Genomic DNA, 12509 nt, shown 5'->3' with positions numbered 1-12509 from the left:
GATTACTGTTCGCAAATAGTTAAGGATGTGGGCTGTTCTAGTTTTAGGGAAATGCGAAGTTTAGCTCAGGATAGGAAAGAGTGGAGGTACGTGTCCAACCAGTCTTAGGACTGATGACCTTATGATGATGATGATAACTAAAACAATCGACAATTATGTGATGCAATTTTAAGCCTGATGTTCGCCGATCTTATTAGAGGAATGTAAACTGTCAGAATTAATTTATTAATGAAATGTAACGGTTACTAAAGTCCTTATGTCGTCAATAGAAAGTAATTCTGCAAACATGACGACAGCTTTTTGTTTTGTTTTTTTTTTTTTGCTTTATATGGGGCACATGGATCTGAGTGGATCTAAAAGAGAAGTGCGAGTGCTTGTAATAATTCAACGACATTTTGTACTAATGTGCCTACGTTCTATAATAATAAAACGTTTTATTGTTGTTCTTTCAAGATCCATAGAAAATTGACACAATAATGGTGCGATTGTGACAAGTAAGAACTTTTGTTGGCGTACGAAAAGTTTAGAAAGCGAATCGCATCGCGTTTGTCTTGTTTCTTCGACCGGCCGCTTCGTGAATATAAACATATAGAGGTCTATTGAAAGACGTTTAATAATATGTAACACTTTTACGTTGGACATACTGAAAGCGCTCATTAGTAAAGCAAAGACATTTGACACGGACATTTAATAAACTTGCATGTCTACGTAAGGGAACATTAGTTTGCTTGTTATAACAAGAATAGTACATTGTTGTAACAACGCATGATGTATTATTATTTGCTCTTGTACGAATTAGGAAATATTTTTCATTGCTTATGTCACTTCCATGGAATGCCCAAGAGGTCAAAGAGCAATCTTCGTTTTATAAAAAGCATTAGAACAATTACGCTGTATACCTGCACAAAGCCAAAATAAAAATGATTAAATTCTGCAATAATATACACTCGAATAATAAAATAGGTAGGTATTTGTTCCAATAAAATTAGTTTAAACAAACATTTAATTATTAGTAGGGTAATTCAGGGACATATGGTGCACCGGGTGAGTTAGAAAATTTAATTTTTTGAATCAGTAATTGAACTTGGCAACGTTGCTGTTAATCAACGGCAGTGGTGAACGCGTGTCGCATCATAGGCTAAAAATTTAGGCGTTAAAGCATATGTAATGTACCTACCCGTGAATGAATAAAATTATGGCAGTTATAGGGACTGCCGATAGAAGTGAAAACATAGAACTTTTAGTATTAAAATTTGAAATTTCACAATGTTTGAATAAAAATTATGAATCTGGTTTTCACATCTATTGACACTCCGAGCAACAATTACATGCATGTTTATATGGTTTTTTATCATTCAAATATTTACATAAATGTCAATGTACTTGATTTTTAACATTGTTTGTATAATTTCAACAATTCTCTGTATAGATACAGATATACTCAGATATATACTGCTACAAGCATGTCGGTGACGCGAACGCACTAGATTTCACCCATCCAAAAAGCGTCTAACGCCTACAGCACACGGCCGCTGCGCGTGCGCCAGTCGTGAGCATGTCGGTGACGCGAACCCATAACATTTTCCCCTGTCAAAAAGTGCCCAACGTCCCTAAAGAAGTTTTCACTTCAATAAGGGAGTATCTAGAAGTGNAAACATTAAAATATTCTTTGTTAAAATTTTTTAAATTGTGTAAGTGACAAATTACAGCAAATCTTAGGATGTTATCTCTAGTTCCCACATTTATTCTATTCATAAATTGTAAACACTGCCTACATTAAATTAAACAGTAATATCCCCTACAAACAATTTCTAATTTATCATAAACTAATAAGACTTTAACTATTTGACTATGTATTTACTTTTCTCTTCGATATTACTTTTCTCTGCAATTGTAACTCGTGAATCATTATCAAAACTTTTTATGTGTACCTATATGTATTTGTAATTGTATTTAAGGAAAACTTTAAAATTTTAATCAGCACTGTATAATCTATGTTCGCGTCAAGATTCTTTTATCGTTCTAAATCCTTCTAATTCTTGTCAAGCTGAAACTATGTTCAAATTCTTCGTGTTAGTTATTAGTTAGTTAAATTAATAAAAAATTACAACAGTAGAAGACTTTTATTTCCAATTGGGTTCCATTACACATACAAAGGGTAAGTTATGAAAACGATAGCCCAGGAACCATGCGAGACAAATGTAATCCCATACCAGTCACATCTTCCACAAGTATTGAAAAGTCCAGGAAACGAGCGAAGCAGGTGGCAGCAATTGTAACATCATCGGAGTACATTGAAAAAAGAAAATGTGTCAGAAAATCAAAACAGGCGAAAACACGGCAGAAGGCTATGAATCCAGTGACGAAGATTAAACCAAGGAAGAAGAAAAAGAGGAAGGTAATGCAGAAAGTGGTTGATGACAATTCAGATTTTACTCTACAGGAATCTAGTGATAGTCTTCCTGGGGACGACTGGTGCGGTGCCTCCAATGCGATGGTTTCATGAAGAGCTGCTCAAAGTATGTCAATTTTTTTAAGATTGCGAAAAGGTTTTATGTCGCAAAAATCAATAAATGTCAGGCTTTCCTAGTGAACCATCTCACCCGTAGTGGCTATACTAACTCACCCAAACATGGGTGATATGGCACAGGTGATGAGAATAGATTTTATTATATTTTTCAAGAATACGTTTATTTTTTTGATACATGTAATAACAGTTTTATTCATATTACACTGTTTTAATGACAAATATATTTTTGTACTGTGTTATCTTGTTTATTTCTGAAGTTATAGTAACTTACAGAAAAGTGTGCCAACTCACCCGGAATTATCCTATATGTATAATTTCAAACATAGATGATCATCATCATTGTACATATTGTGAGTAGTGATGACTAAATTGGTCTTTGTCTTGCAGTCTTGGTCTTGGTCTAGCAAAAATGTGTGACCAATACTAGGACCAAGACTGAACAAAAACGACCAAGACTGAAACCAAGACCGAATATGCAAGACCAAGATCAAATACGCAAGACTAAACGAAAAATTGTTACTTTCGGTGCATTTGTGCGTTAAACTATTTGAATTGTATTTACCTTACTCATTTGCATGTTATAAATACTGACATTCTTTCACATTTACAATTGGATTTTCGATGGAACAAGCTGAAACAACATTGAGAGATATTTCTTATTAAAATTTGTAACCCCTTAAGTAACCGTGTTTTGTTTTTTATTATTTACTAAAATAATTCTTGCAAAAGCTAGTAATATTGAAAAATTATTCAATAAATCAATTTACCAAGAAATCTATTAAAAAGTGTTGCACCTTGTGACACTATATGTTTGAATTGACTTTGAAACCATTTTCATAATTCCTCTTCTTATCTTTTTGCATTAAAATGACGCTCATATACATTCAAGCATGATAATATACATCAGTTTTAACAATTATTATTCTCCGAAGAAACAACAGTGTCTATTTAAGTAGAGCTGTGTGACAGCGCTTAGAATGCCGACGAGCAAAGAGTAGTATGCTTGAAATTTACGCGCGATTCTTGGAAATGTCTTTTTAATTGACGGCTTGCAGGCATTGTAAGAACCACACACGTGACGAAATAATTTCATTCTAATCGGTCGCACACCGTCACGCACTTGAATGAATGCATGCGTCACATTAAAATGGTCGCATGGCCGATTTACGCAATTCGATTGCGGACTTCTTTTTTTTAATCGACTCAAAACGAATTCACGTACATACATTCATGCTGACTGACCATTTGTCAGTCCATAATCATCGGGGATTACGCAATGAAGATGATCCAAATCTGTTTTTCTCCTCGTTACATAACACTATGTACGTATACTGGGTTAAGTTATTTATTGAAGTCAATGTTATTTATTTACGAGCATTAGATAGGCAGAAGTGCCTTTGGGTCTACACAGGCTGTTACAAAATTAATACTCGCCATCAGATTCTTACAAAAGTTCATAACGTTTTTTTATATAGGGCAACGTGACACATAATTTAATTTGTGGTAATTATTATAATAGAGTTAGCTTTAAATAAAATGGAAGCGGTATTATATGAAAATAATCTAAAGTAAAAGAAGAATAATGGTAAGCAAGAGAAGAAAAAGCAGAATAAGAGCAAATATAAAGATAGCAGATGAAAGATTAGAAGAAGTGATTGCTTTTAGGTATCTACGAAGTCAGATAATTGAGGACGGAAGGAGTCATAGGGATATAAAGCAGAGGATAGCGCAGGCTCGGATCGCCTTCAATAAAAAGAAGTCATCCTATGACATCCTTAGTTACATAATAGTAGATTAATATGCAATATCAATTTGAAATCATTTTTTTGATTTTTAATTTACCCACTACAAACTACCTCAAATTAATGATTACACACCAATGTTCTGACCACGACCACTGCGTAAAGCCAAAGGTCCCGGGTTCGATTCCCGGCGGGGGTGTGACAACAGCAATAATTTTTCCCTCATTAATTTGAGGTAGTTTGTAGTGGGTAAATTAAAAATCGAAGGAATGATTTCAAATTAATATTGAAAAAGAACTCACTTATATGCTCGCAAACGGTTAATTTAGAAATTCAAAAAAGGATTGTTAAAGGTGTAACATTTTCGAGGCAGAAACAGGAGTTAAGAGGAGTAGAGGTAGACCTAGATTAGATTACTCTTCGAAAATAGTTAGGGATGTGGGCTGTTCTAGTTTTAGCGAAATGCGAAGTTTAGCTCAAGATAAGAAATAGTGGAGGCGCGTATCCAACCAGTCCTAGGAATAACGACTTGATGATGATGATGATGAATTATAATATGATGCCAAACGCTGTAAAAAATAACCAAGTCTACATTAAAAAAAAATTAGTTGATAACGAATACTTTAATTTACAGTTACTTCAGCAAATGTTGATGTTCATCCCGAGAGCACGACCGGACCCATCAGTTAGGATAATGACATGTTCTCTGCCTTAGACACCTGAGAAGTGTGTCAGCGATCGATGATAATCGCGCTTATAACCGAAGTGAATTCGGTGCGCTTGCGGGAAACGGTTGGAGAAGTGTGGCCACCTGGCGAATGATGGCGAAAGCAAGGACGCGTGGCACGATCTGGCGCGAGAGAAGCAAGTTGCCACAAAAGAATATTCTAAGTGCAGTTACAATAACTCATTGAATTTTAAAAGTAAATTTTGATTTATGACAGTTGTCAAAGTAATGTTCCGATGTTAACATTTGTTTATCACTGCAGTGAATTGAAATAATGGCATACGTTGTATTTTAATTTGGCTGTTGTAATACAAGATAATATGAAAGAGACTACGTGTCGTATGTCGATGAATAATTGGGCTACACAGAATCTGATAGAAATGCGATAAAATGTACTTGCTATTTCGTACGAACAGATTTGCTTCTCTTTGCAGTCAAATAATTGAGCGAAGACACCTTGTAGATGAAAACGAACGAGTTATTAAAGGCGAGCAGAGTTGGGTTTCCGTCTCGTCCGTTTTTTAGTGCTTTCCGAGCGGCTAAGACAATAAATTGTGCGAAATGCGCCATGCGTGCACTATGTTTTAATTAGTAATTACACGGCAAGATCACGAGGCGTTATTTATACCCACGTTCTCTGTTCCACATAAGCAATTCCAATAATTGCACATTTAAGTTTCGTCTCTCCGTGTGTGCCGATGCCGTTTTGTTTGAAACGTTCGCATGTATTTCGGTCATGTTGCAATTTTATGACTGACTTTTTTTAAACGCGACACATTGTCTTCATACTTCTACACCGACATCGGCATTGCAACCATCATTTTATAACTGTTATTAACTAACCGCGAACCAACAACATATTACATATTAAACTATGCATTAACGTATTCAATCAAAAGTAAACAGTTCGAGGGAACTTGTATTGGTTCGACTTTTCGAACTGGCGATAAAAATAAGAACTGTATCAAAAATAGAATCAATTCGACCTTTACTTGATGACAATCTGCAAAAAGATAAAAACAAGATCTCTATGTATTTAAAAAAGTTTGTTCAAAAGCCACATTTGACATTAGCTTCATAAGACTGAAGTACTTGCTACCAACGTTGTAATACAAAGTAGATACATTATTACCAAGGGTAGTGGAGTACTTAGAACAAATTTAATTAAAAGAAGGAAACTCATACATTTTGTTTGGTCATTCCATTAAAAAATCTGTTTTTTGTACTTATTTATATATGAATTATCCGGTGGTTAATCGTTATCCTTTATTTCTAAATGTAAAGATAATATCTCAAAGGTAATCCCTTTATTAAGTTTGAAGAAAATATTCCACCTGTAAGGGAGGAAAGTTAGGGGATGATTACGGCAGTAGCAAAAAGACATATGGTATATCTATTTGGAAGCATTACTTGCTTCTGTGAAAATTGTCCTAAACTCAGTGCCGTTTTTAGAACCACCAGTGTCCTCGGCGAGATTTCTACTACGCCTCCTATCTACAATTGAAACCGATACACAAAAAAGCCAAAGGATAGAATGAAATAACCATATAAAAAAACTAATAAAATTTTACTTTTCTAGCCTTTCCGTCGGCAAACTCTTTTATTAAGAGCCTATCTTTTTCGCAATTTCATTTTCGATTGACAAAGTTGCTAAGTTTGTCGATCTAAATTGAGATATTGTCGATCGCAGATTGGCTTTTATCAGCTTAAGCTTAGAAAAACTCCTTTCCCCATTAGCCACAATTAGAGGCATACGTCGCGATCAATATTCACAATGCTACCCATACATTTGGATACACTCCTTTAAGTTGTGATCTTTGATAAAATTTAAAATGAAGACAGGAGTAACCACATTCTGATCAGGCGAAAACGATTTTAGATTTTTGAATTCAGAACATACAACCATCTACATATATCTGATTTAGAGCCTACAGTTAATTTCAATTGGAGCTCACTACAGAGTTTGAGGTCTGGTTTATCCGGAATCCTTTTTATATTGTACAAAAAAGGCCAAGATTCCGAGTATTCATTTAACTGTTCAAATCATTCATTGAGTGAATTTATGGTAGTGTCCAAAAGACAGTTGTAAAATATAACTTTGAATTTCTTTTTTGGAGAAGTTTAATAACACGTCCAATTCTTGTTGTTGCTCTAAACACTCTTTGTAATTCTTCAGCTAACTCCTACGGTCGGTCTATGATGGGGAATTCCCAGTAAAATGGAAAAATTCCGACCGAACACTGCATTCTATACTAGTGTTGCCATCGTAACGATTTTGTAACTAGATTTAGGGAAAAATGGAAGCGGTATTGACAAAATAGTATTGTATGAAAATAAATAATAAAAGTAAAGCAAAAATATTGGAATGCAAGGGAAGATAAAAGTAGGGAAAGAGCGAATATAAAAATCGGAGAAGTGACTGATTTAGGTATCTAGGAAGTTAGATAAGGTAGGACGGAAGGAGTAGTAGGGATATAAAGCACAGGGTTGGCGCAGGGTCAAGTTGCCTTCAATAAAAAGAAGTCACTTTTATACTCGCGAACGATTACTGTAGAAATTCGAAAAAGATTGTTAAAGGTATATGTTTAGAGCACGGCGCTGTACATGTGCGAAACATGGACGGTGGGCGCGGCGGAAAAGAAAAGGTTAGAAGCATTCGAAATGTGGTGTTATAGCCGAATGATTAGGATACCATGGATAGACAAGGTTATAAATGAAGAGGTATTAGAAAGAATAGGAGAACAGAGGACTCTGTGGAAGTCAATAAAAAATAGGCGAGATTGGTTGGTAGGACACCTTTTTAGGCATGAAGGTCTAGTAAGAGACATATTAGAGGCAGAAACAGAAGTAAGGCGGGCTAGAGGTAGACCTAGATTAGATTAGTGTCCGCAAATGGTTAAGGATGTTGGATGTTCTAGTTTTAGGGAAATGCGAAGATTAGCTCAGGGTAGGAAAAAGTGGAGGTGCGTGTCCAACCAGTCTTAGGACTGACGACGTTATGATGATGATGATGACGATAGAATTCTTACGAAAGGCTATTGACTGAAATATATTCGAATGTTTACAAATCCGAAGCTTTCTGGAAAGCTGACAAATAAGGAAAGAAACGACCAATGGAATAATAAGTAGACATGGCATGAAATATTGTTGTTCCGATCGGGTCCGTCAGTCGAGAAGGTACCTTGTATAAAATCGAACACGTTAGCCGTCTGTGGCTGGTAAGTATAATACGATACCGTGGTATAAGGAGCTGTAGCCGCAGCTTCGGTGGATTCACACACCTCCTTACAACTGTATCACCTACAGGTGTGACTCACCATGGGTTCGTCGCTAGAGGGCGCCGCTCATTATACTCACATTGTATTTAAATTAAATTAGATGTGATTTATTCCGCGAGTTAACACTCTCGTGGGCACGCTATAACCGATATTTGCCGGATAATTAATTTAAATAACAGTCTTTAAATATTAAACTGCGTTCATATATGTTTACTGTCTATCTCTCCCTTTGTCTCTCTGGCCGTACGTGTAACTTTATGCATGCGTGCTCTCTCGCTTCCTTGTTTTCCATATAATGATCGTTACAATTCACAATTTCCTTTTCACTTGATTTGAATATTACGTATGAGCGAACGATCTGGAGCACTGTACTATGTTTCTGAATGTGTAATTGTAACACTCCAAATGTTTATTACGAATTAATGTATTCCTCGAGTATTTGAATTGGTAATAAACATCTTCAAGGGGAGCCGACGAAAAATGTGTACCACATGAACTGCAAAATCATCTTAAGTAGTCTCTCTAATAAAATTGACACAAATCATCTCAGAACAATTGTTAAAAAAGTGCACTTTATAAATATGCACTGTAAACATTAATTATTGGAAACAATAAAAACAAAACAGATAAGGAAAAAAAATGAAAATTTATATAGGGAATAACTAAATATAAAAGATAACTTTGATTCTGAAACCTTACACTCGAATTACGCTAAACATTTAATGAATTAATATCATAAAATTTTAATGATGATTATAAAATCTTACACTACGAATGTTATAAATTTTCTCTAGTGAAAACTTTAGAACCAATGTACTTTTTAATGATTAGTTAGTTTTAAATAATTCATCCTTACTCAACCTGTTAAGCCCTCTCTCTTATCGTAACTATATTGGATTCGAATTTTTTGTTAAATTTATTGTTATACTCTGATGAAGCCTTATCAATAAGGCGAAATAATCGTTAAGAGTTTTAGTATACAAATTGTTTCTGAAATAATGAAATAGTAAACGTAAAAGTAAAGGTTTTTGAGAAAAACGTAGAAGAACGTATAGGCAAATGTAATTACAGTCCTGGATAAAATGCGACAAAGCAACGCCGCATTCAATCAACTGGTAGTTAGCTGCTTCAAGTGTTGTATTTAGTTTTTGCTCATGTATTGCTTGTTATTTGTCAGATTACATTAAGTACGGTTCAAGATGTTTATGTTGCAACCAACATTTAAGGAGCTGTTTTACCTATTTACGTTTAAACCTTGTATTCAATCAATCTATGTACAATTCAATAAACTAAATTAAGCAATACAAAATCAATAATTGTCATAGGTCAGTATGTCGCTGTAGAACACTTGTTATTACAACAATGTTACGTGCTATATATTTTCGGATTTGAACCATATCACCGCATTTTGTTGGAACTGTCTACGGCGTGCTGATGAGATACAGTGAGAAATCACGATCCACGTCTGACGTTTTCGACAAAATATCATAATCATGAACTTTTCTGTTATTTTGGTTATGTGTCTACCATGTAGAGGTGGTTATGCCGTCAGCGGTTCAGTTTGACAAGTCGATATCCTTATGAAACTTTTCGAACACTTTTGACTTTCACTAAAATGTAATAATTTGTGTTTCAAAAAGCACTAAATTAGTATTTGTAGAATATCCTTAACTAATAATTGTATCTCATGTATTTTGTAAATGGCACTCCGTATCTAAAAGAAAAAGATTGACAAAAAATGCTAATCGGAGAATCGGTCGACCGTGACGGTCTACCATGCAAGGAAGAAAATCAAGCTACCCACCACATAGCAGTTGTATTCCTATAGGTAATAATATAAGAGTACAGGAATGGCCTTCGGATTGCCCCATAAATTGTTCGCATGAGAAACAATAGCTACTTTATAAATTCAGAAGCTTTGTTTGTGCAGTACTACAATATACTCATGTGGTACTTATCCACTAGCTAGCTACATGTATACATTGCAACTGGTATAATACAAAATTTATAACGTCATTGATCCGAACTGCACAAGTATCGACATTCGCATGGATCCTTGCAATATTGCAACACCGCCCGTTACTTTATTATAATCGACAGGTACGATAAGGTAATAGAAAGTAATACTATTCCAGGCAATAAATTTATAGTAGAGGAGAGATGACTTGAAGGGGATACGTATTGAAAGCGTAAAAGGGACAATTCAAATAACTAGTAAAATAATAATCGTTTGGAGACGACAATGTTCTTGTTATGTGACAACCTCAATGCAAATTTCATTCGCACCTAACTTCACACTTCTGTTATTTTCAAGATGGCACCGGGGTGCGAATGTTTGTACTGGTTCATAAAAGTATTTATCCGTTATTCTGTAAGTATTCAAAACGGGGACATGCATCCAACTCTGAGGCAATAATCCTGTTTTTACCATAATACTGTTTATTATTACTCTCTTTAAGAAAAGCAATAATTATTTCACTTTAAGAAAAGAATGAATGTTAGGTGTTTTTCCTTTTGACATAACGCTAATAAATATGAGTCTTATTTACCGAAAACAATAAAACGCGATTTACCAGTATCTCAGAAGCTTGTCCTGACTAATGATCAAAATTATTGAGTCGATTTGAATGAAGTTTTGACAGCATTATTTGACTATTACATGGGGGCACACTAACAACAGATATTATAAAAATGACATTATAAAAGGTTAAAAAAGCAAAAATTTAAATATTTCAAATACGGTTGAGAGAGGTGTCATTCGAAAGCCACAGAAATTTCATCATAATTTTTGAATTATAAAAAACAATATAGAGGGTGACATCTAGATGCAATATGACAAGTGCAGCAGCATCTTTAAGTGTTAAAACAATTTCTAAGAAAACCATAACCATTTACGATCCGAAGCCGGCCCTGTCCGTGGTTTGACAAAATGGATGTAGTACAACTAAATCTTTGAGTGCAGCAAATTGAAATAGACTGAGCAGTGAAGTAAACAATTCCAATTGTCCAACACCTAAAATAAACATAAACAACAACTTATCGCTCACAAATTGACGAGTTATTGGTTCCGAGAGCACACAAGCATGCACACATACTAAACTATAAAAATTGTTGGAAATTAGAACTGCATACTAGGAGACAGTCTTCAAGACTTCTACCAAAACTTTTTCTTAAAAACTGTCACTCATTTGACGAATTTAATTTGCAGCGATCACGGTCGTACATATCACTGACATCTGATGATGCACGTACTGTTTCGTACGACCCAGTACTATGAAGTCCAATGGCGTTACGTCCGGACTACCAAAAATATAGATAAATATCACCATTATAAAAAAAATTGTGTCTGAAGTAACTTTTTGTCGAAACCATTAATACAAATTCACCCGCTGCAAAAAATCAGTTTCCTCCAAGGCTTGTACTCGCTACAAATGATAGGGAAGAAAGGATTTCGTCTTCTACAGCGGCGATATGGTTCGTATTCGTAATATACCGACCTATTTCAAGGGCTGATATTGTATTGTTGAAACAGCTTACTGAGCATCAAGGAATGTCAATACGATATATGAACAAATTATTACTACGGTAGGTTGTCTGTGACTTGGCATCTTAAATCATATTTAACGTTAATCTAATTAGCAAAAAAAAAACAGTATATTAGCAAAAAAAAACTTTACTTAATTTTCTTGTTTTGTAGTACTGCTTAGGTTATTTGGGTTGCTGAAGTGAAAGCTCATATAAAGATCGTCCACACATAACCGAGATAAAAAAGTTCAGTCTCTCAGAGCCTCTGAAATCGAGACTCGAGTCTCCGTCTCTCATCGAGTCTCTCTGGTGTCGCTGAGAAAGACTGTCGAGAGACTGTCAAAAAAACTGTTTAGCGTCTCTGAACGAGAGACTCGAGTTGCTCATAGAGAGATCCTCATTTCGTATCCAGTCTCTGAACGAGAGACTCGAATCTCTGAACGAGATACTCGAATCTCTCAACAAGTGGTGTCTCGACAGACATGGTTAAAATTTTAAAAGTTCAACATATTTCAGAGATCCCAGTCTTTCTATGAGAGACTCGAGTTTCTCAATCTTTCAGATTTATTCTTTCAGTCTCTCTGTGAGAGACTCGAATCTCTGAATTAACAATTTTATCGTTTGAGTCTCTCATACAGAGACTGTGAGAGATCCATAAAAACACCTAGGCAATAACTGAGAGACTGTGAGAGACGCTCTCAGAGACG

The sequence above is a fragment of the Agrilus planipennis genome, unplaced genomic scaffold (assembly GCF_000699045.2).
Source record: "Agrilus planipennis isolate EAB-ADULT unplaced genomic scaffold, Apla_2.0 scaffold47, whole genome shotgun sequence".
In the NCBI taxonomy this organism is placed as follows: domain Eukaryota; kingdom Metazoa; phylum Arthropoda; class Insecta; order Coleoptera; family Buprestidae; genus Agrilus; species Agrilus planipennis.
The sequence above is the reverse complement of the archived record's forward strand: the minus strand, read 5'-3'. Positions refer to the sequence as shown.